This window comes from Cupressus sempervirens, chromosome 3 (assembly GCF_028749045.1).
Source record: "Cupressus sempervirens isolate cs-2001-9-10 chromosome 3, ASM2874904v1, whole genome shotgun sequence".
NCBI classification, from domain to species: domain Eukaryota; kingdom Viridiplantae; phylum Streptophyta; class Pinopsida; order Cupressales; family Cupressaceae; genus Cupressus; species Cupressus sempervirens.
Genome location: NC_143120.1, coordinates 446,577,392 through 446,599,990, shown reverse-complemented (window position 1 = coordinate 446,599,990; position 22,599 = coordinate 446,577,392).

Genomic DNA, 22,599 nt, shown 5'->3' with positions numbered 1-22,599 from the left:
GCTTAGGGTTGTAAAAATGATTAGAGGAAGGGTTAGAGATGGCTTAGGACTAGGCAAGTGGATGGCAAGTGGATTGTAATTAATGAGGGTGGGTGAAGGAGGAGATATTTGTTAACTTTGGCTTGAGTTAGCAAGTCTTAACCCATGTTTAGGGAATGTGACAAGGTTAGGAGGGGATTAGGATTAGGGTTAAAGACATCTTCTAGAAGAGTCTAGGCTTTGGATGAGGATGAAGACTTTCTAGAAGAGTCTAGAACTTCCTAGGATAAAATTTTATGAAATAAATAAAGTTTTATTTATTTCAAGGGTTTGGGTTGAGGAGATATTTATTAAAATATTTTTAATAAACATGAGGATTAATATTCAATCTTGATTAAATATTTTGAGTTGGGATTAGGGGTAGGAAATGATGAGATTAGCCTTTAATCGAAATTAAAGAAGGATTAGAAGATTTTGGAAGAGGTTATTGGTCTTAAGGAAATTGGCCAACTTTTGGAAAAAAAATAAATAAATAATTTATTTTGGGATTTTTGGTCAATTTATTAATTAAATAATTAATAAATAAGGAAATAACGTTTAAATAAGCTTTAAACATTTTTGGGAGGGATTTCTTAATTAAATATTTTTAATTAAGATAAAGGGATTTAATGGCATAAAAATAAATTAATTAATTAAATAATTAATTAATTAATTAATGATGATGTCATCAGGAATTTTTTAGAAAATAAAAATACTTTATTTTTTAAAGGTTTTTTAGGTGTCTACATTTTGCCCCTCTTTGATGTGATGCCGCAAGTGGCATGACATCAAAGATAAGAAAATAAGATGCCCAAGGCTAGAGCAGAAGAGGAGAGAATGGACTGTGAGATGCCCCCTCAAGAAGGCGGTGGGGAGAGAAAGCGAGGCTCGACGACTTCTTGAAAAGTACAAGAATTCGAGATGAGCAAGAAGACTCAGATTTGCTTAAGAGAAGAGGTTTGGTTAGCTCAAACTCTCACTATGGGAGAATGATAAAGGGAGAATCAGAGGCACAAGAGGAAGCAAGCTTAAGATCTCAAGGATTGCAGAGGATGAAGGAGCGGAGCACTATAAAAGGAATCCAGGATGGGGAGATGGATGAGGGGATTAAAAAAGCTGATGCAATAGGATTTCAAAGAGTCAAATTGGCGGAAGATGGGTTTTGGAGATCCTTAGGACTAGGATTGTGGATCTCGAAAGATGAGGCTTGGTGGATTGATTTGGATTGGTGGATCCCTAAGACTAGGATTGTGGATCCCTAAAGCTAAAGGTGAGGAGTGATTCAAAGAGATACTGATGCATAAGCTGGGGTAGGAGAGACGGATGCTAGATATGGATGGGGGATAATGGAGATGAAGGAAAACCATTGAATCTTTTTGAGCGGGGGGGATACTTCAAAGAGAAGTACCACCATGTAGTTGAGCACTAGATTTGCTATAGGACTATTGGTTAATTGCCAAGGTTACCAAGAACATCAAGGCCTTTTCACCAACTGTCCAGAGGACTGACGAACTGACTCAAAACAAACACGCAAGGATTGCCCCAGTATCACACATGAATCCCAGAGGAAGCAGTGTGGAAACGACACTGGGTAACCCACAAGCAAAAAAGAAAACAAGAAAAAGACATGATCAAGACCTTATGCTCTGATTGCCCCATTCACATTATACCATGATATGGAAGATCGTGGCAACCTTGAGGACGGAACAAGGAGATTTCTTGGAAAAGATATTTCAAGACCCAATAGGGAAGAGTCCAAATCAAAAGAAAGCAAAAATCCAAAAGAGAACCGTTTGCCAATGAGATGGGTAGGATGAGGTACTAACAGACCAAGATCAGACGTGAGGAAAGCTATATCCTGCAAGGACCTATCGGAGAGCACCTAAGCTGGTGGATTTGGATGAGTGATGCATCTGGCAAGCTAAACTAAGAAAGATAACACTTTGGTGATAGGAAATCTAGCTAAAGGATGCATTGGAATAGCTAACCAAGATGTGCGATGGGTGCAAGATGTTGATCAAGGACGAACTGACACGAATGCTGGATAGATGCAATGGTACTAAGCTAAAGAGGATGTACAAGCTGACAGACCAAGATATTTACAAGTGAGCTAATCAAGATATGGTACAAGCTAACGAACCAAGATAGTTACAAGCAGGCAAAAGCTCAGGATGATAGGATAGCGGGATGGTTCGATGTTGTGCAAGATACGAAAGCTAAGGGTGGGGTGATAGCAAAAGATATGGATTTGGCAGGATGCATCCAATGATGATGAGAGATTTTGTGACCAAGGATAGCTAGAGGAGCAGGATGAGATGGCTAGATAGGATGGTAGATAGCTAGGATTATGATGGATATAAAGAGATGACATTGGGTTTGCATGAGGATAGCCTAGAGCTAGATACCAATGACAAGGGAGGATGGACAAGACAAGATCTCCAAGGAATATAGTGCCCCCAATCAGAAGATAACATGCAGAAGGAGGTCTTATGATGAATGTGATAGGATTGAAGCTAGGATGGAAAAAGCTGAAGGGGCTAGGGAGATGGATGATAGCTGAGATGATTGGCTGAAGCTGCATAAGATTAGTGGATGGTGTGAGATGGAAGCTGGAGGATGGAGGATAGGTGGATAGATTGGAAGATGGAGTTGGATGTCAAGAGATGAACAAAAGCATGAGGGTGATAGGCTAAGCTAGGGATGGCGGGATTACGCATGACGCTTGTTTGCCAAGTTTTCATCATGGTACTTGTCCAAGGTGCTTGAATTGCCAAGTTTTCACCAGTGGAAGCTTTATTTTTCTTTTCTTTTTTGACTTTTTGAATTTGGACTTAGCTGGAATGATTTTGGCTTTCTTTAGCTATTTTGGCTTTTTTGGGATTTTTCACTGGCTATTGGAATGTTCAATTTTGTTGCTAGCTGTTGGTACACCGGATGTGTGATTTATGCAATAGATCGGATTAGATGGGATTAATGGTAGGAGATGGAGGGATGAAAATGCTGGAAAGGAGCATGAGATGGGGATGCTTGCAAGAGCAACATTGGCATATGTTGGAATGGGTGTGAAAAGAGCATATGGGGGATAGATGGTAGATGCGGGCGTGATGGAGGATTTGTGGAAGCGTGCTTGGGGATATAGGCACCCAAGATGGAGTTAGGAGATGGGGGACATGAGTCACTAGATGGGGGATTAGCAATGGTGGATGCCATTATGCATTGGGTTTCAACTTTTTTCTTGGGGATCCACATGGTTTTGGATTTTCTTTTCATAGGCTTTTGCATTGTTTTGCATTCTTTGATTGGATTTTGCCTTTTTGGAGTATGTCTTTTAGAATAGACATATGATTGCCTAGGATGTGGATTTTTAGCTTTATGCATTTTGAAGTTGGCATTCACATTGTTGTGGTAAGCTTTGGGAAGATGGTTAGGAGAAGCTTTGTGAGATGGAGAGGATATGAAAGAGGATGTAGGGGGATGATGATGGATGATGTGCCCTAATATGTGCCTTTGTTGATCTTGCATAGAAATGGATGGAATAGGATTTTTATGATGGCTGATAGGAGGATGGAGGATGGTAGATTTTGGGACATAGGGACCCAAAATGGATTTAGTGGATGAAGGGGGGATATGGTAGGTTGTTTTTGGTTGCAAAGATGGTGGAGGGGGGATGACATAAGATTTCTTGAAGGAGTGATTTAGATTTTCAAATGAGGTTCATTTTATCCTTGATTGATGCTTTGAGTTTGATTTAGATTTTAGTGAGCACTTAGTGTTGATTTTGAACCTTTTGAAATGGAAACTTGAAGTTCTTTTTAAATTTCCAAAAATTAAGTGTTCCTAACTTTGCATGAATGCATCTAAAACTTTGATGTTGCAAGGATGCAAATGATTGGATTGGTTTAGTTTCACTTGTTAAAAGATTTTTTTTTTTTGCAAATTTTTAGTTTTTAATGGATTTAAGTATGATTTGGGGGTTCATTTTAAGCACTAAAAAGAAGTGTGTATGATTTTGCTTCCTTAAAAAAAAATGGCCAAGATCTCCCACAAGAAGAAGAAGAAGAAGTAGATGGAATAAGAAGAATATAGACAAGAAGAGGAAGAAGAATTCCAAGTTCTTTGTCCACCTATAAGCTTGAAAAATCTGCAAACACTATGATATATGCTATGAGTTCCTTTGTCTTCTTCATGCTCATGTGGACCTACAAAACCAATTTATACAATCCTATCAATCACAAAAACAAGCAAAATTAGCCAAAATCAGCAAATGACATACAAAACTTGACTAAAAAAGCTAATGAAGATGACCCATGCGGGGTCCCACCGGGCATGCCAAAATGTATATGAGCAATGTTAGCATGCTAATAGAAACCAAATTTAAATAAAGCTTCTACAAACTAAACAAAATTCATAAATTTCAAGATAGACTAAGATGAGCTCTCAATTGAAAATATGAGCCATTAATGGGCTCTCTCAATGAGAAGCTCTCTTGTTGAGTGGCTTTATCTAAATGGATAGGATGTATGCTCAATATGATTCCAAAGGCTTCAATGGATGATTGTGGATTTTTGGTGTGGATAGATGGCTTTAGTATGGATTTGGCTCTCAAAATAGCATTATAACTTTACTTCATGGATTGTGTTATTTTGCAAAGGGGAATGATCCAATTTATAGGCAAGAGGCTTGAGGGATTGAGGGCTAAGATGCAAGGATGAGAAAAATCTCATGGAGGGCTTAGATTGCATGAGAGGAGAGCACATGGATTGTGCTTCCTTACAACCAATCAAGGAGTGACACATGTCACATGGTGAGAGGATGGAGGAAAGGGGAAGGATGAGTCAACAAAGGAGGCTCAAGGGATAAAATCTTCATAAAGACCCTTCATAAGCGCTTTGTAAGAACATTTATGACTTTGTGGGCTTTATAAAGTTTTGTGGTTGAAGATATTTGTGAGAGATACCATGAAATTCGAATTTGAGGGTGTAAGGAGGTTTTAAGCTTGCTTAGGGTTGTAAAAATGATTAGAGGAAGGGTTAGAGATGGCTTAGGACTAGGCAAGTGGATGGAAAGTGGATTGTAATTAATGAGGGTGGGTGAAGGAGGAGATATTTGTTAACTTTGGCTTGAGTTAGCAAGTCTTAACCCATGTTTAGGGAAGGTGACAAGGTTAGGAAGGGATTAGGATTAGGGTTAAAGACATCTTCTAGAAGAGTCTAGGCTTTGGATGAGGATGAAGACTTTCTAGAAGAGTCTAGAACTTCCTAGGATAAGATTTTATGAAATAAATAAAGTTTTATTTATTTCAAGGGTTTGGGTTGAGGAGATATTTATTAAAATATTTTTAATAAACATGAGGATTAATATTTAATCTTGATTAAATATTTTGAGTTGGGATTAGGGGTAGGAAATGATGAGATTAGCCTTTAATTGAAATTAAAGAAGGATTAGAAGATTTTGGAAGAGGTTATTGGTCTTAAGGAAATTGGCCAACTTTTGGGAAAAAAATAAATAAATTATTTATTTTGGGATTTTTGGTCAATTTATTAATTAAATAATTAATAAATAAGGAAATAATGTTTAAATAAGATTTAAACATTTTTGGGAGGGATTTCTTAATTAAATATTTTAAATTAAGATAAAGGGATTTAATGGCATAAAAATAAATAAATTAATAAATGATGATGTCATCAAGAATTTTTTAGAAAATAAAAATACTTTATTTTCTAAAGGTTTTTTAGGTGTCTACAGATAACACAAAGATGAAATGATGGACCATGAGAGTCAATCAGAAGGGCATATTTTTACTGTCGTAGGATCGATCACCTTGTTAGAGAGTGTAGGTTTTCAAATTGATCATTCAACTTGTTAGAGGATGATGCAATATGAATCTGGATGTACCCCAAAAATGAGGCAATCTAAAAACCAAAAAATAAACACATAGTGGAAAATGAATAAGAGGAATGAGATTTAGATCTAGAGAGACAAAATTCCATATATTTGAATTGGGAATTTTACATCCAACATGTCTGGTTGTATGACCTTCTGCGTTATGACCATTACAAAGAAGTTATGCATCTTTCAAAGAAGAACAGATCTCCAAACTCAAATGTGAACTTCTATCCCCAAGATACTCCATGCTAAGACTCCTCGACTAAATGACTTCTCCATGCTTCACTACATCTTTTTCATCGAACAATAATGCCTAAGACTCTATCCAAGACCCCTTTAAACACTTGTAGGGCCACAAGTTGGCCTATTACAAATTACCAGCTAAATAAACCCTTACATTAAATGCATAACCAAGCCACAAGCCGGTTCACAAAAAACATTAAATGCCTATCACAAACTTAAATGCAAAGGTCAGCTCCAACTAGAACCCAACACAGACAACTCGACACATAAAATATCTCAACCACCAAAGAAACTTGGTTAACATTGAACTCAATCAAAGATGGAACTTGACATCAACTGCAACTCGATTGGAACTCAGTGAACATTATAACTTAGAAAACATATTACCAAATGACTAGGAAATTAATGACACTTGGCCAAAGAAGGAAACTCAGTTGAAATTGCAAGCTCAATCAATACATAAACTCAATCAAAACTATCACTCGACAACCATAACCTAAAAAGAGTAGGAAAGTTAAGAGACCAGGGGAAATAGAAAAGACCTCAGATGCTCTTGCATCAGATGATAAGAAAGGAAAGAAGATTATGGATATTTAGGAAGTAAAAAATGAGATGAATAAGATATGGATGAATAAATAAGTCACTAAGGAAGAAGTGAAGTCATTTGAGAGAAATCCATTATCCTCTGGTGTAGAGGATTCATCATTATGCTAAGTATATATTTGGCTCAGGGGAAGAACTTAAAGCAAAATCCTTTCACTTATCCCTTAAATGTATGAGTGGTTATATATATATATATATATATATATATATATATATATATATATATATAGAGTAAGTGAACTTTTGAATTCATATGTGATTTTCATGTGATACCATTAAAGGTTTATGTCTAAATAGTCATATAATGTAGTATAGTGAATAAATGGTGTTGACCAATAGAAAAAGTGTTTGTTACCATTGAGAAGTGTAATGAATAGTTTCCTAGGATAAATAAGAGTGTAGTTTTTTCATTTTTCACTTTACCTTTTTACAAGCATTTTTTATATTAATAAAGTATTTGATAGTGAGTGACTCAAAAGAATTGTGATTTGAAAACTGAAAGTGTGAAAGTGTTCAAACACTAACTGAAAAAGAATGAGGTCTTCCCTTGAAGTTTGATAATATTTTGATAGTTAATCAATGTTAAATTATGAAATAGAGAGTGGATAGATCAATATTGTAGATGAGCCTTGTCATGTATTCAAGTTGCATCCGATAAAGGTGAGTAAAAAACATAAGATGGGTGCCCTATCCTCTATTCCTTTAGAATTTATGTTGATTGAAGATGTCCAATCTTACATTCCATTTCAAACTCAAAGATCTCAAAGTGATATCCATTAAAATGTGTATAAAGACAAAGTATTAAAGAGAGAGAACAAGCATTCGAAGACAAAGGGTTTGACATATAATATTCCAAATGAATTTCATCCAAAATAGATTTAGTATATTTTGAGTAGAGTTCATGATCAATTTAATAGTTGGATAGATTGCATAAAATCATAGAGGATATTATTGGTTGAATTACAAGGTTTGACACAACTGGTGAACTACCAACCCAAAGAAAAATAGCTGAAAATTTTGTTATTTGGTTAAGTATGTTAAAACCAAATTCAAAAGCCATGACTATCAACGACATAGTAGAGCACAATGTTGAATCTTCTTCTATGGTCATAGGTTATAAGGTATATCCATCAAGAAGAATCAATAGTTTATGTAGTAGAGATATCCATACTACATATCAGATAGTGAAGGAAGGTACTGCATACGACCTCTATAAGATATTAAGAAGCAAGTTCATATTGAATATGAAAAAGATAAGAGAGACAAGACACAAATCTCAAGTATGGATTGATTCTGGTATGTATGTTCTTTTATGTGCAAAATTTATTTCCTAGTAGAGGAGTTTGGGAAAGTGACAGACTGATAGTGGTGTAGATAAATGAATCTATTAGTGAATTAGGTGATAACATCAAAAATGTTATGTAGGGTTATTTCAAAGATTTTTAATAGAGAATACATAAGAGAGAAATAATCTCAAGAAATATTATAGAGAAAAATAAAGATGATATATGTTTCCTTGTTGATATTGATACTTGTATTTTGCAAGATGTGTGACAAAGAACCACTTGGATACCTTCCACAGGGTATGAAATAGATGATAAAATAGTAAACATGTATGCATATATTTTACTTTTTGAACCTATAGATGTGACTACACCTAGGTTTGAACCTATGAGGAAGAACATTCTAAGGTACAAATGTAGTTGAAGAAATCAATGATACAGAGGAAGTCAAGGAGGATGACCTAGATGTTTTCATAGAAATTTTGAAGTAAAGAGGCATGAACTTCTACTATATCCCTAGAAGGACCTAAACAATAAATTGAGGAGATACCTAAAATAGAGAAAATTTATAAGATAAAAGGGAAGCCTCATGAGAAGAGTAAGGATAAGGATTTTGTAGAAGAAAAACCAACTAAGGAGAAGAAGGAATTGAAAGGGAGAAGAAAGGAAAATTAAAAAAGTAAGAATAATGATATTGAAGAAGAGGAAGAAGAAAGAAATGAGTCCAATAATAGGGTCAATGAATTGAAAGGGAGTGGTGAGAAGATGAAACCAACCATAGACTTCATTTCCAAAGACATAATGGAAAGCAGTAGACTAGGAACTATTTTTAGAAGATATTAATTCTACAATGATGAGGACAAGAAGAATTTAGAGGAAGAAGTCATATGGAGCATGCAAAATTTTTGCAGGGATCCTAGTGAATTGTATAATGTCTTACCCAAGGACTTTTATCAGTTGATTGATCCAATATGATGAGAAACACTAATAATAAGCATATATATATTGAAGAGAGAACTTGTTTAAGTGAGACTTGGAGGTTGAAGTTGTTAAGATAGTGGTTAAATCTTATAATAAAGAATTCAAGTTTAATGATAGAGCATCAAGGGTGATAGTTGGTGACACATGAAGTGTGCAAGATGAAATAGTGGAGACATGAAATAAGATCATGAAAATACAAGAGGAATAGAACAAGAATTTACAGGAGAATAAAAGAAAGGTGAAGATAAAGTCTTTTTGCACCAAATACTCCAACATAGATAGTTTGTGAGGTATTGATTAACATTCCCAAATAGGTTCATGACATTGAAAAACAAGATATTGGACAAACCGATGGGACATAGTAATCATTGAAGACATACATTATGAAGAGGTTGACAATACACCTAAGGTTCAAATAACACAACTAGTAATATAGAAAAAGGAAGAAGTGCACAAAGAAATTAAGGAGATAGTGACAGTAAAGATGAAGTTGAGTTTGGGAGAAATAAGTGGAATAAAGAGAAGAAATTCTATTGTTGATTCTAGTCCAATAGATGAAGAAGAAGATGAAAAAGAGGAGTCCCAAACCACTATAAGTATTGCAAGAATGAGAAAAAATGAGCTACTCATTTTTTTAGAGAAGATAAAAATAAAGGAAAAAAGGGATAGGTTGAGAGCTAAGAAAAATAAACCCAAAGTGTGTTAGAAAGGACAGGGTTGTCCTTGTACCAAAAAATCAATTTGTCAATGTCTGATACAACCAATAGTCTTACAGAACCACAAGACGTAGTTAAGCCATGTCGTGAATCCTATGAGGGATGTTGTCCCACTACCCAAAAACCCCCTCCTAGTGTCACTCTATGTGGCTTGTGAGATTCAAACCTATAACCAAGCTTTGATACCAATTGTTAGAAATGATATGGTTGTCAGTACACCAAAATATTGACCTATCAATGCTTGATACAACAAATAGTTTTATAGAGCCACAGGAGGTGGTTAAGCCATGTCATGAATCCTGTGAGGGACACTGGCCCATTTCCAAAAAAGTGTTGCAATTTTCTAGGATTAGAAGACCAAGTAGGTGATGTAGTGTATAACCCTAAGAAAAATATGATAAATTAAATGGATTTTTTTATCAAATCCATGATAGGAAAATTTCCTAAATTAGAGACTAAAATAATGAATTTATCTAAAAACAACTATGAGAAGAAGAGAGCTACAAATTTGATGGAGACAATAGCCAAAGATAGGATGATACTTGGAGAGTTGGTGGGTTGGATTAAGGCTACCTTAAAGGAGGTTTGCTAGTTATTGACAAAAGTGTCAAAAGTTTTTAATTTAACTAAAGACTTGGAGAAGAAGGTAGATGATGCACAAAATGAGTTAATTTCACTAGTTGAGCAATTCATTCCTATAGCAAGCTTAGTAGCAAAGTAAAATACAAAAGTGAAAATGATTACACATAAGGTGAGACAAGTGAAAGTTGAACATGAGAAGAGGGTAATGACTTTATTGGAGTTACAATCATATTTGACCCCTAAAATTCAAGTGATCCAACAAAATATTGAGAATGCAAAAGTCATAATTGGATTACATGATCTAAGTTCTTTGGACTTAATGGAGGAGTTGGCAGCACACCTACATGGAAAAATCAATGTCATGAATCATTTGAAGAGACTATGGGAGATGTCATTGGATTCTATCAAGACAAAATTTAAGGAAGTCTTTGATAGGATGTAAGTATAAGCAAAAATGGGAGTATGGTTTATTATCTTTGTCATTGTTGACAAAATGGGGAGTGTGGAATCATTGATTGCAAACATCAGTCACATAAAGAGACAATCAAAGCTATAGAGGATGGAATTCATAGATCCATAGAGGAGACATTCTTGATGAGAATAAAGAGAAAATGTTATTAAATAAAAAGTATTATTACAAAGAGAGATATATCCATATAAAGGAGATCAAAACCCTAAAAGGTAAAACCTAGGTGCATGATAATAATTAATAAAAGATTGAATTATTATATTCCTTAAGTTTGGCTTAAGAAAACTAGAGATAATAAGAAAATGTCTCATTACTCTAGGCCCCCCTTAAGGAAAACTTAAGGAGTAGCTAAAAAATTATAAAGTACTACTAAAAGTAAATTTGGGTCTCGACAATAAAGCCTAATGAGGCACCTAAGAACAACTAAATATCTGTAGAGAGAAGAAATAGAGAAAACTACATCAGAAAAATCCTACTAGACAAGAAAATGAAAAAATGTTGAAATAACTAGTGAAGGACTACAGAAGTCTCCAAACTAGAAAATGTCCCAGAAGATAAGAACAAAAGTATGATCATGAATAATACCACTTAAACATGTAGAAGCTGCAAAGCTCTATTAATAGTAACTATTGATCTAAAGATCATCCACTAAAATAGAACCTAACTAGGTAGAGAAGACTATAATTTGCATAAGTTTCATCAAAAGATACTAGTCAAATCGGGAGGTGAACACAGGTAAACAACTAAACTTGAAGATACAAATGGCATAAAACACCAAATACTGAAGAGATGATCAATCAAAAATGGAAGGTTGCAACCAAAGTAGGAACAAAAAGAAGACTGTTTATATGGTAAATGATTTATCTCAACAAAATTCATAGGTTCCTAGCTACTGCATCCACCTAGTACATAGGAACAAATACTAAATACATAGCTCACTCCATCAAACCAAGGAAGGATAAGAACCAACAAAAGAAGTCCCCCCTTATGCAGACAAGCATGAGGTGACAATAAATTGGAAAATTGAGCCAAATGAGTTGCATGTCAAGGAACCATGATCAAGATGCACAAAATAATACATATATGTGTACTAAGGTGATCAATCTCAGACACATCATGAAGCTAATGTCATGGAAGGAATACTTACTAACAAAGGAAGATGGAAAAAAAAGGCAAAATATTAACCCTCATGGTATGTAAATCAAAGTAGTGCATGTACAATAAGGCACAAGATACAGTAGATCCCAAGAATAGAGTAATCTATGAGTTTCCTCAAATAGCATCACTCAAATCATAAGGAAAAACAAGGAAAAATAATTGAAATGAAAATTGTAGTGCCTGCCCCTGGTTCACATTTTGTTATCGTTGCTGAACTCTTTTAGAGCTAGTTTTATGTTGTTGATTAGCAGCATTCTTTTGAGACTATCAGATATTGTGCTATGGATTCAGTTAATACATGATGAGATTACTTAGATTTTGCATTCCATGTATGCATGATGATTAATTTCAGTGTTTGTAGTTATTAATGATGATTAGTAAGATGATTTATTATCATATGTGTTTTCTTATGGATACTTACCCCATACTTGCATGTGTATGGTGTGCGTGTTTTCTTTTGTATGGCATGTCTGATGTGGTTAAGGAAGGGAGTCGTAGTCACCTGCTAGTCAGGATCTACACGATGCACCACTTCCTGCCATTGCCTATTTAGCTTAGTATATATATTGTGCTTGTACATGCATGGTTTTTATGTAGGTTGCAGGTACCGGGTATCGACTTCCCTGAATTGAGCGTACCCTATCACATTATCTCAATGATAAGAGAGGGGAGATAAATTCTCAAGTCCGAATCCCGACCCTTTAAGCCATTTGTCCTAATTGGAAAATTAGGACAAGTATCTAAGTTAAGTACCCTTCGAATATGTTGGATAACATAATTCGTGATATAAACCCCTGGTTTGATTTTGTATGTATTTTGGCTATGATGGATTTTCGTATTTTACCCTTGTGAGTCTTTGGTGTATTTTCTATTAATTAAGCCTAATGAAAAGATTTAATTAATGGTTTAATTTAATGAAAAATTAATATGATATTTTAATATTTATTTTATTTAATTAATTGGGAAATTAATTAAATAAAATAATTAAATTTGAAAATAAAATAATTAAACTTTAAAAGTTAGAATGTGACAATATTTATTTTAATAATAATATATTTGGAGTTCATTTTTAAATAAATGACTAAATAATATTATTATTAAAGCTAATAAATATTTTAGCAATTAAGTTTTGAAAATGAAATTTAAAAGTGGAAAATATATTTAAAATTATTAAAAGATTCTAGATTTCATGTGCTTAAAATATAAATATATTAAGATTGAAAACTGGAATTATTAAAGTTAGTGCATGAGATTTAATAAATTAATTAATTAAAATTGGAAAGAGTAAATTAAATATTATATTAATTATTGTGCATTATTTTAATATTTGCTCACATAGGAGTTGGCAAATTCTCGGGAGTTGTCATGAAGACAACATAGGAGTTTGCGCTCTAAGAATGCACAAGTTGTCTACACTTAGAAGTTAGCATTTTATTTGAGCACATGGTGTCTACAACCTTAAGACTCATCTAGAGGGTCGGAGAAGACCCATGCTTGGTTGTCATGCTTATCTTCTATTTGTTTCTAGAGACACTCTAGATGCATCTTAGAGGCCTTTAAATAGAGGCTCTCCTAGTGTGTTTGGACAAGTTGAATGGAAGCTACAAGCTACAAGCTTAATGGAAACTACAAGCTTCAAGCTAAAATGGAAGCTTCAAAGCTTACATGCATTGGAGAAGATTCATATGCTCATATATTTTCTACTTGCTTCTATGCTTCTTCTAGTACTTTTAGTCACTTGGAGGATTCAGTTGACTTCGATTCTTGGAGGAATTGCGAATGATGGAAAAGGAAGGGATTTTCTATGGACTTCTGAAGCATGATGGATTAGCATCAATGTCCAGGTGCACTCGTGATATTCGCATATTCTCTTTGCACTATTTCTCTTCCTATCTTCATCATGTTTGTTATATGTATCTGAATACTCTCTGTGATTAAATCTACAATTGGAATCTAGATATGCTATTTGGTTGAGAAGAAAACAATAGAAAAATCCTAGATCCAATTAAGAAGAAATTAGATCTAAACGGGTTTGGTTTCGAATTAGAATCAAATGTGGAATGATGATTTCAAAATTTATAGTTAAACCTGTTGGATGGACTAATGGATATGTTTAGAAACCAATTATTTTAAAGGAAAAATTCTTAGAAAAGCTCTTTTTGTATAAATCTAAGTATATGTTCTCTTTTAATTATACAGATCTGCAAACAAAACAAAATATATATATATACATATATGTTCATCATTATGAAAAAAAAAATTGTAATGCATAATAACATTCAATGTGTGTGTGTGTGTGTGTGTGTGTGTGTGTGTGTGTGTGTGTATACATATACATACATATATATATATATACCTTGAAACACTAAATATAAGTCGCAGTGAGAAATATTTATAAAAATGTTAATTTGCATCGCTTGAAAAACATTTATTTAAAACGTTATTTTAGAAATAATAATAATATTCAATGTTTGGGGAGGGACGGATTTTGTAACCCCCCCCCCCCCCCCCCAGGCCTGCGTTGGAAGTCGCAGGGTACTTGCGACTGTAGAGTACCCGCGACTGACGACGAGTCAATCACGGCACGACCTTTTTTAAAAGGCGAGAACATCGGTATTAAAGAATTGTTTTTATTTAATTTTTATACAGTATGACATGCATGCCATGGGGGGAATAGTACCCGCGGCAGGATCTTTTAAATTCGAGTACGTTTTCATTAAAACATATATGTTATATATATATATATATATATATGATACATCGATTAATATTCACTCAAACACTTGGTCACACGCCATTTTATAGATTGGAAATTCGAATTTATTTTATGTTTTAATATTGTTATATGAACAATGTTATGAGATATGAAATTTATAACATATATAAATTCAAGGGTGAATTTATGTTAATCAATTTTGAAGTTATTAGATATTGACTAATATATATATATATATATATATATATATATATATATATATATATATATATATATTGCAATTCAATTGGATATTAAGTTATTATATATATGTGTGTGTGTGTGTGTGTAATACAATATATTAATAAAGTTTTACTCAAGTTAATTAAATTTCAATAAGTGAAATAGTTAGAATTTAATAATTAACTTAATTTAATTTAATTTAATAATTAACTTAATTTAATTTAATTTAATTAAGGTTAATTATTAGTGTATTATAGATCGAAGATTTAAGCTATTCAATTATTGTTATCGATGGTATTAGGATTCAGTAGAATTCCACATTGACTTATCGAAAATCAATAGATAAGTGTAGATTGAATTTAAATAAGAGTGTTTAATAGAAATAAAGTTGGCAATTATTATATCAAAGATTATTGATTGTCCTTGAGGTGCTTAAAAGAGATTATAAATTATTTATTTGATTATTTATTTATCTTAATGACTCATGGGAATGTATCTTAAGGAAGTTATATTCAATTACTAGTGACATTGTTGTTAACAATGTAATGAAGAATCTACCATCATAGATTTATTTTAATATAACTTGTTATTTGCTATTAAATTATTATCAACTCAAATGTTAATGAAATGGAATATAGTTGATTATCAATAATATGGGTTTGATAAGAAAACATTAGTATGACGAATGCGGTCATTATAGATTTATTAATAAGATTCCCAATATAGCTTGTTATTAGATATTAACAAATTATTATTATTGAATTATTAATAGGATCATTTGAGTATTGAATTATAGTTGACCTTAATCTTACAGAATTCTAGTTAGTTATTAGTCAATAGATATTAATAGGAACATTGTTATGGTTATGCAACTATTAATTAAATCAATTAATGAGAGTTAATTAGATTTAATTAATAATTAAGTTATGTAATAGAGATTTAATTGATATAATTCTTTTAATGAGATTGTAGATTATCTATATCGAAGTTGATAAGTCTTATGACTTGAATTATGACTTTAGATATTATATGGTTGTCAACGATGATAACGATTAAATTAAAAGACTCAAACTTTAGTAATACTTAATTAAGTTTCTAATTGAAAATTATTAGAATGTAATAGGTCATGGATGGTGTACCTATGTTAATTGATTGATTAAATTGATCATTTTAATAAAGTTATAATCTTCTTATTCGAAGATTGATAATTGGCTCTCTTATAATATAACGATTAATTATCCTTGATTTCTGGTGAAAAGTTTAGGTAACATTAAAGAAGAGTTAATCAATTAAAATATGGATCATGGTTAAATATAGAGAACAATTTAATTAAAGGTCAATGATGATTAGTTTAGTGAATATTTATCCTTAAGTTATTCTTAGAATGTAATGGAAGGATAATGCTATCGGGGAACAAATGGGTTGACTTGTAGGTCAAATGATGAAACTTAAGACACTTGAAAGTATACTTGCAAACAAAAAACTGAAAACCCCTACACATTATTCAACTATGTGAATTTAGTAAACCAAAACATGTGTTTGCATCTTCTATTCTATATGCTTCTTGTTTTGGATTTTGGGTTGACTAGTGTTGACCAGTCCTAGGTTGTTACCAGAGGCTCGAGGGTTATGAGATATGATGGCATGTCGATCTTATTTGGTCTCAATCTTTATAAGCCCAACCATGGTAATGTGATCGTATGCTCTATGAAATGTTTGTATTTACTGATTGTTATTGTTCATCAGTCTTCATGTGTGAAGCTGAGATGTATATGTATCTGAGACACTTGAGCTAATCATTTTTGAGTCATCGATCAGTTATCCTTGATTTATTTCTAGTCGCAATGATGGGACTGAATGTGGATTTATTTTTTGATGATGTCATGTTGTGACATGTTTGACTCAACCATTTTGGAGTCTTCGATCAGTATGATTTTGAGATATATTTTGGTTATTGAGAACCAATGGATACTTATGATTATTAGTGATGCCTTCAGTTGCCAATAGAGAACTGTTGTGGTCATGATTTTCTATGGATGCTTTTTCAAATGCTCATGGAGATTTGATGATTCTTATCTTGGTGATTTGATGATTCTTATTGTGGATATTTGATGCTTTTATGCATATTTGATGATTTTATTATGGATTATCTTTTGTGATTTTGAGATTTATAATTCCATGAGCTTAGGGTAGGTAATCTACTTGTAGTGTCGAGAAGTGGCTTGCAATGGGGGCCGGGGCCCTAAGTGGCTGCTAGGGTAACTCATTGTAAGTTTGGTTAATAAGTGATAACATTTACACACTAAATGAGGATTAAATGAACCTAAAAATATAAATTTTTTGGTTCTCGCCCATGCCTTGAGTGCTTGTACAGGCTAGGATGGGAGTAGTGAGAATGCATGGTTACGACTTTGCATTCTGTAGTATGCCTTGTCAGTATGAGAGGATACTAGTGGCCGCATGAGATCAGTATGGACCTGCGGAGTTTAGCTAACTACCAGGGTAACTTGTATGTGATAAATGCGATGATACTTTCCCGCTTGCAGAGTAGGTTTCCTACATGTCTTTGTTGTGCCTCTAGGAATTAGATGTCAATTTTGTGTGATGAAACCTTTGAGTTAGTATACTTTTAGGATTCCTGGACTCAAAGAGTATTTGTGCTATGTGTTTTTGGATAGCCTGTTTGGGAATTGAGATTATCTCCTTAGCACGGTGGGAGTGGACCACTTAGGTTCCACGCAGTCGGGTGGTAGTGTTTTTCCACTCTTATCATTTGAGATCCGTTTGAGACACCGTGGCTGGAGTATTCTTGGTTGGTATTTATCTTCATTATGTTCTTGGATCATTATGATAGATGATATACCTTATGATGGATGTATTTATTGGTATGTTTCTTACATTGATGATTTGCATATGTTAGTTGATGATTTATTATGCTTTACTTTGCATGTTAGTAGGATGTTTTTAGGAGTGACATTCCTACTATGTTAATACCAATGATCTCTTCAGTGCTTTGGAATGTTACGCACGGAGGGATGGCTAGGATCCACGATGGTCTAATGATGCTATTAATGGTTGGGAGGAACCGTGCACTTAGTTATTTATGTTTGTGATATATGGCTATCTTTTATGATGGATGTTTATATCTTCTATGATGATGTATCATGTATGATATGTGGTTTCATTTACTTTAATTGCATCATGGATTAATATTAGATGATGATGTAGTTTATTTACACAGATGTATATTCTTTTAAGCCTTTCATACCTTGTAACATCTACAGTGGATGATTGAGCAATTTTAAAATGTAATTACTAAAAGGACACTTGTATATGGTTTAAGAATGTTGGATGTATCCTTGTTATTTCATAAGGATGTGATGTTAGATGAATAGTTATAATTAGATGTGATTCAACATTAAGGGATCTTTAAAGAATGTAATCTGTTATGTTATGTTTACTTTCAGTTGGATGTTACTATTGCTTCCGTAGATGTTATGAATGGTTTTACTTTCATGTTTTAAAAAAAAAAATTGTTTGGCAAACTTAGTGAAATTCTTTGGATCCCTTGGCGGGGCATTACAAAAACATAGATGCAATATGGCACTTTATCTCAATGCATTTGCAAAAATGCATACAATAGATGTCTAAAAAGATAAAAAGAGACATAAGGCAAGTGCAAAAGATGGCACAACCCATGATGAATCATCCAAAAGCAATGAAGTTGATCCTTGGACCTAAAATAATAAAGATATCCTCTAAAATACAAAAATGCAAAAAATTGATTAGAATATGCCTAGAGAGAAATCTAGAAAAATAATAAGAATCAATAGCAAGAGTATAGATAGACCTTTCCAATGATATAAAGAATTCCCAAATCAAAGATCAAATGCTCAAGACATGTCTCCCAAAGTGTAAAATATAACTTTTGACTTTGTCAAAAAAAGAAAAAATCCATAAAAAAAAACATCAAAACTAAAAATTACCTACACTAATATGACGGGCTCAGAACTAGCTTTCTAATAATATCTCTTTTGTAAAAAATGGAACCTGGATGAGAAAGATATGCCAAAAGAACCATAGATAGGTCCAAATTGAACCAGAAGGGCTTGCACATACGTTGATGTAGTGCTAATGTCAGCAAGTGACAAGCCCAAATTTGATGGTCAAATGGTCATCGAGGCAAAAAAAATTCTAGAAAAATGACCAGTTCACCATAAATACTTGTCTTAAAAAATCTAGTCTGCTATGAAATAAGAGTCGATGCTAGAAGAAATTCTTAGTGGCCACAATGTGCATGTGGAAAACAATACTATCACTAGGAAATGAAAGATGGAGTCAAAAACATTGTGGTGGCCATGAAAATATCCTTGTCCTAAAAATTTGACTTGTCATTGATAAATTAGAAGGCCATGAGAATTGCCAAAAAAAACTAGTAAACCACTAAGCAAAGAAAAATGCACCTTGAAGAAAAAAACCATTGTGAAAGGTTTCAAACCATTTTTGAGCAAGAAACCTATTGGTGCATGAAAAAAAAACACGAATTGTGCCAAAAAAAAATGTGTTGGTACAAAATAATGCCAAAATAAATTCCACAAACCACATTAGGAAACTACCTAGAATAAAAGACTCCAAATTGCATTGAATGTTGAAACCACCATTGAAACATAAAGCCCCCTTGCAATGGAATAAATCACTAATAAAAAAATGTGTGATGTGCATCATAAAGTATCTAGACATATGAGGGTTGAAAATAGTTTTCTTGCATGACATACTTAGGAAATGATGGAGGAAGTAGCACTCCATGTGACCATAAAAAAAATTAAATTCACCAAAAATTGTGCTCCCAAAAAATCTGCCCACAAGTTGCATGTGTTTGGTATTGGGCATGTGAGCGAGCCTTGGGTTGCATGGTGAGATACCTCTAATCTGTGAAATGGCTATACATCCAAAATAATGGTTGTACACAGAAATTAATTAATTATTTGAAATTATAAAACAATAGCATTCTAAATAAATTTTTTAAAAATAAATAATAATAAAATGTTAAACACAACCATTTTGTCAGTTGGGTAGATGCTTCCTCTAATCTACATGGGAAGAAATGTGGGGTCTTGTTAATTAAGAGCTTCCCCACAAACAATATAAATGCCTCCACTAATAATAAAAATTGGCATCCAAGAAATGATGCATGCACTAATGGTTAGCTGATATGGAGCTTGTAATCACATTCAGTGCCAAAGCAAAGGGTGTAGTCATCGAGCAATCACCCAAAAAAATCCTTCAATTAAAAAACTTCCCCCTTAAAAAATAAAGGTTGAGTAGAGAGTTCCCTTATCAAATAAATGTGTGCACCAGAGAAAAAATTGATGAAAACTATGCTCCATAAATATGCATGGGGCTCGAGAAAGAAAGAGCTCATTGGGAAGCTCACAAAGGACTTGTGCAAGGGCAAATACATGTGTCAATTTCTTAATATGGGCCTTTGAGTACAAAAAAATCTTTCCAAAAATTGATGCCCTCATTTTTGACAAAAAAAATGTGAGCCTTGGCACAAGCAAAAGCACGGCCCCTTGTAATGGCACGTGTGGGTACACCAATAGGTGTCAACATGATAAGATGAGTACACTTGTGTACTCTTTAAAAAAATGCATTTAAATTTTGTTAAAAAAATATCTTGTAAATGTATTAATTAAAATTTGCACTAACTCCAACACTCTTTCAATAAAGGCATTTGATTTTATTTTTATTTTTTTGTTGGAAGTAAATTAATAAAAAAATTGCCACTTCTCAATTTGCATGTTGTGCAAAACATTTTTTTGTTAGAAATAACTTTTGTCTAAATGGGATAAATTTTATATGGAAATAGGGATTTTTGGGTGCTCTGAGCTCAACGATGATGTCTATTTGGGCTATAGATGACTCAAATCAAGGTCCCCCCAATCCAATACAAAATCCCTTGGAGAAACAAGTCAAACCTCTCATGAAGAGAATAGTGGCATGAAATTCTAAATGAAGGCTCTAATATCATGTTGAAGTTGATGAAAGCTCAACCCCACAACTCTCAAGAATCATTGCCTGCAAACACCTATCACATAAAGGGAGGAGCAAATCTATGGAGGATGGAATTTATAGATCCATAGAGGAAACATTCTTGATGAGCAAAAAAATAAAATGTTATTCAATCAAAAGTGTTGTTACAAAGAGAGATCTAACTTTAGAAAGGAGATCAAAACCCTAAAAGGTAAAACCTAGGTTGCATGATAATCATTAATAAAAGAATTAATTATTATATGCCTAAAGTTTAGCTTAAGAAAACTAGAGATAATAATAAAATATCTTATTACTCTAATAGTGTTTATAGGTTACCTACTTCTTATTTTTACTAAGAGTTTTACCATCAATGCCAAAGGGGGAGATTATTGAAATTTTGATGGGAAGTGGTTAGATGTAGTGATCTATTTGGTTGTCGATGATGGAAACCTAATTCTATAAATTGAGCACATCAACTAGTAAGACAAGTAGATGATTAGTAAGAAGTTAACCAAATCAACAAGAGGGAAAATAGTTAAGTACAACAACCAGTATACAAGTAGACCATAATACACAAGTTCTTTATGGGTTGATTGGTGTGAAGTGAGAACTAAATGAAGAAATAATAGATACAATACATAGATTCCTAGTAAAAACTATGGTTATGGCTACAATTCAAGATAGTGATAGGTGAGCGGGGGTCTCAAAAACAAACGAAGTTATAGAATTAATAGTTCACATTCTTGAGCTACCAATCTTAAACCAATGATCACTATTAGGAATATAGTGAGATCAAACATTGCGGTGATGTCTCTTAGTTGATATTTGAGGTGGGAGTTGACCATCAAAGTAAGTACAAAGAGAAGATTCTAGAAGGATGTTAGAGTTAGTCAAATATGTTTTGATTATTCTCACATAAATCTCATGTAGACACTAATAAGAGACAAAATTAATGTTCCTATAAAGAATTATTCTTAGTTTTGATGTGTAAACAATTAGATAGATTTAGTAAGGAGATTTGAATGTTCTAAGGCTGTGATCGAATTAGAATTGAACAAAGATTGATAAGATATAAGAGTTAGCGTGCAAAGGAGAAATTGGATTTGAAAAGAAAGGAGTGTTATAACTAGATCATACAAATTGTTGTTCCCTAATATTTTCGACAAGGGAAATCCCTTAAGTGGGTCGACTTTAACTGATCTCTTTGTGTAAATCTATTAAAAGGGTGGACTCTTAGAAGGGATTCTAAAATATTCTATCGTGGTAGATCCTAACATATCTCATTGTACTCCTAATAATTTACTAATCAATTCTAATAAGGTGAATCCCCAGAAAGGGTATTTGTAGCTCCTGACAAGGTAAACCTATTTATTATAGTGAAGGGCTTGTGCGTGTTATCCCCAATGTGGTTTTCTCCCTCTAGCTGAGGGCTTCCACATGAAAAATAATTGTGTGGATTTTTTTATGTACTTGTATTTATTTTATTTATGTGGTTACATGTATTATAAGTTGTTTTTAAGGTTTTATGCTTTAGTAGTTGAATTGATAGGCTACTTGGTTGTACTGATTTAACCCACCCACCCCCCAAGTGTACCTATTTACTAACAAAAGTATTAATAACTATCTATCCATAACTCAGCCTTGTGGTTTGATATCCTATTTGAGAATCTTTCTCATTATAAAAGCTTG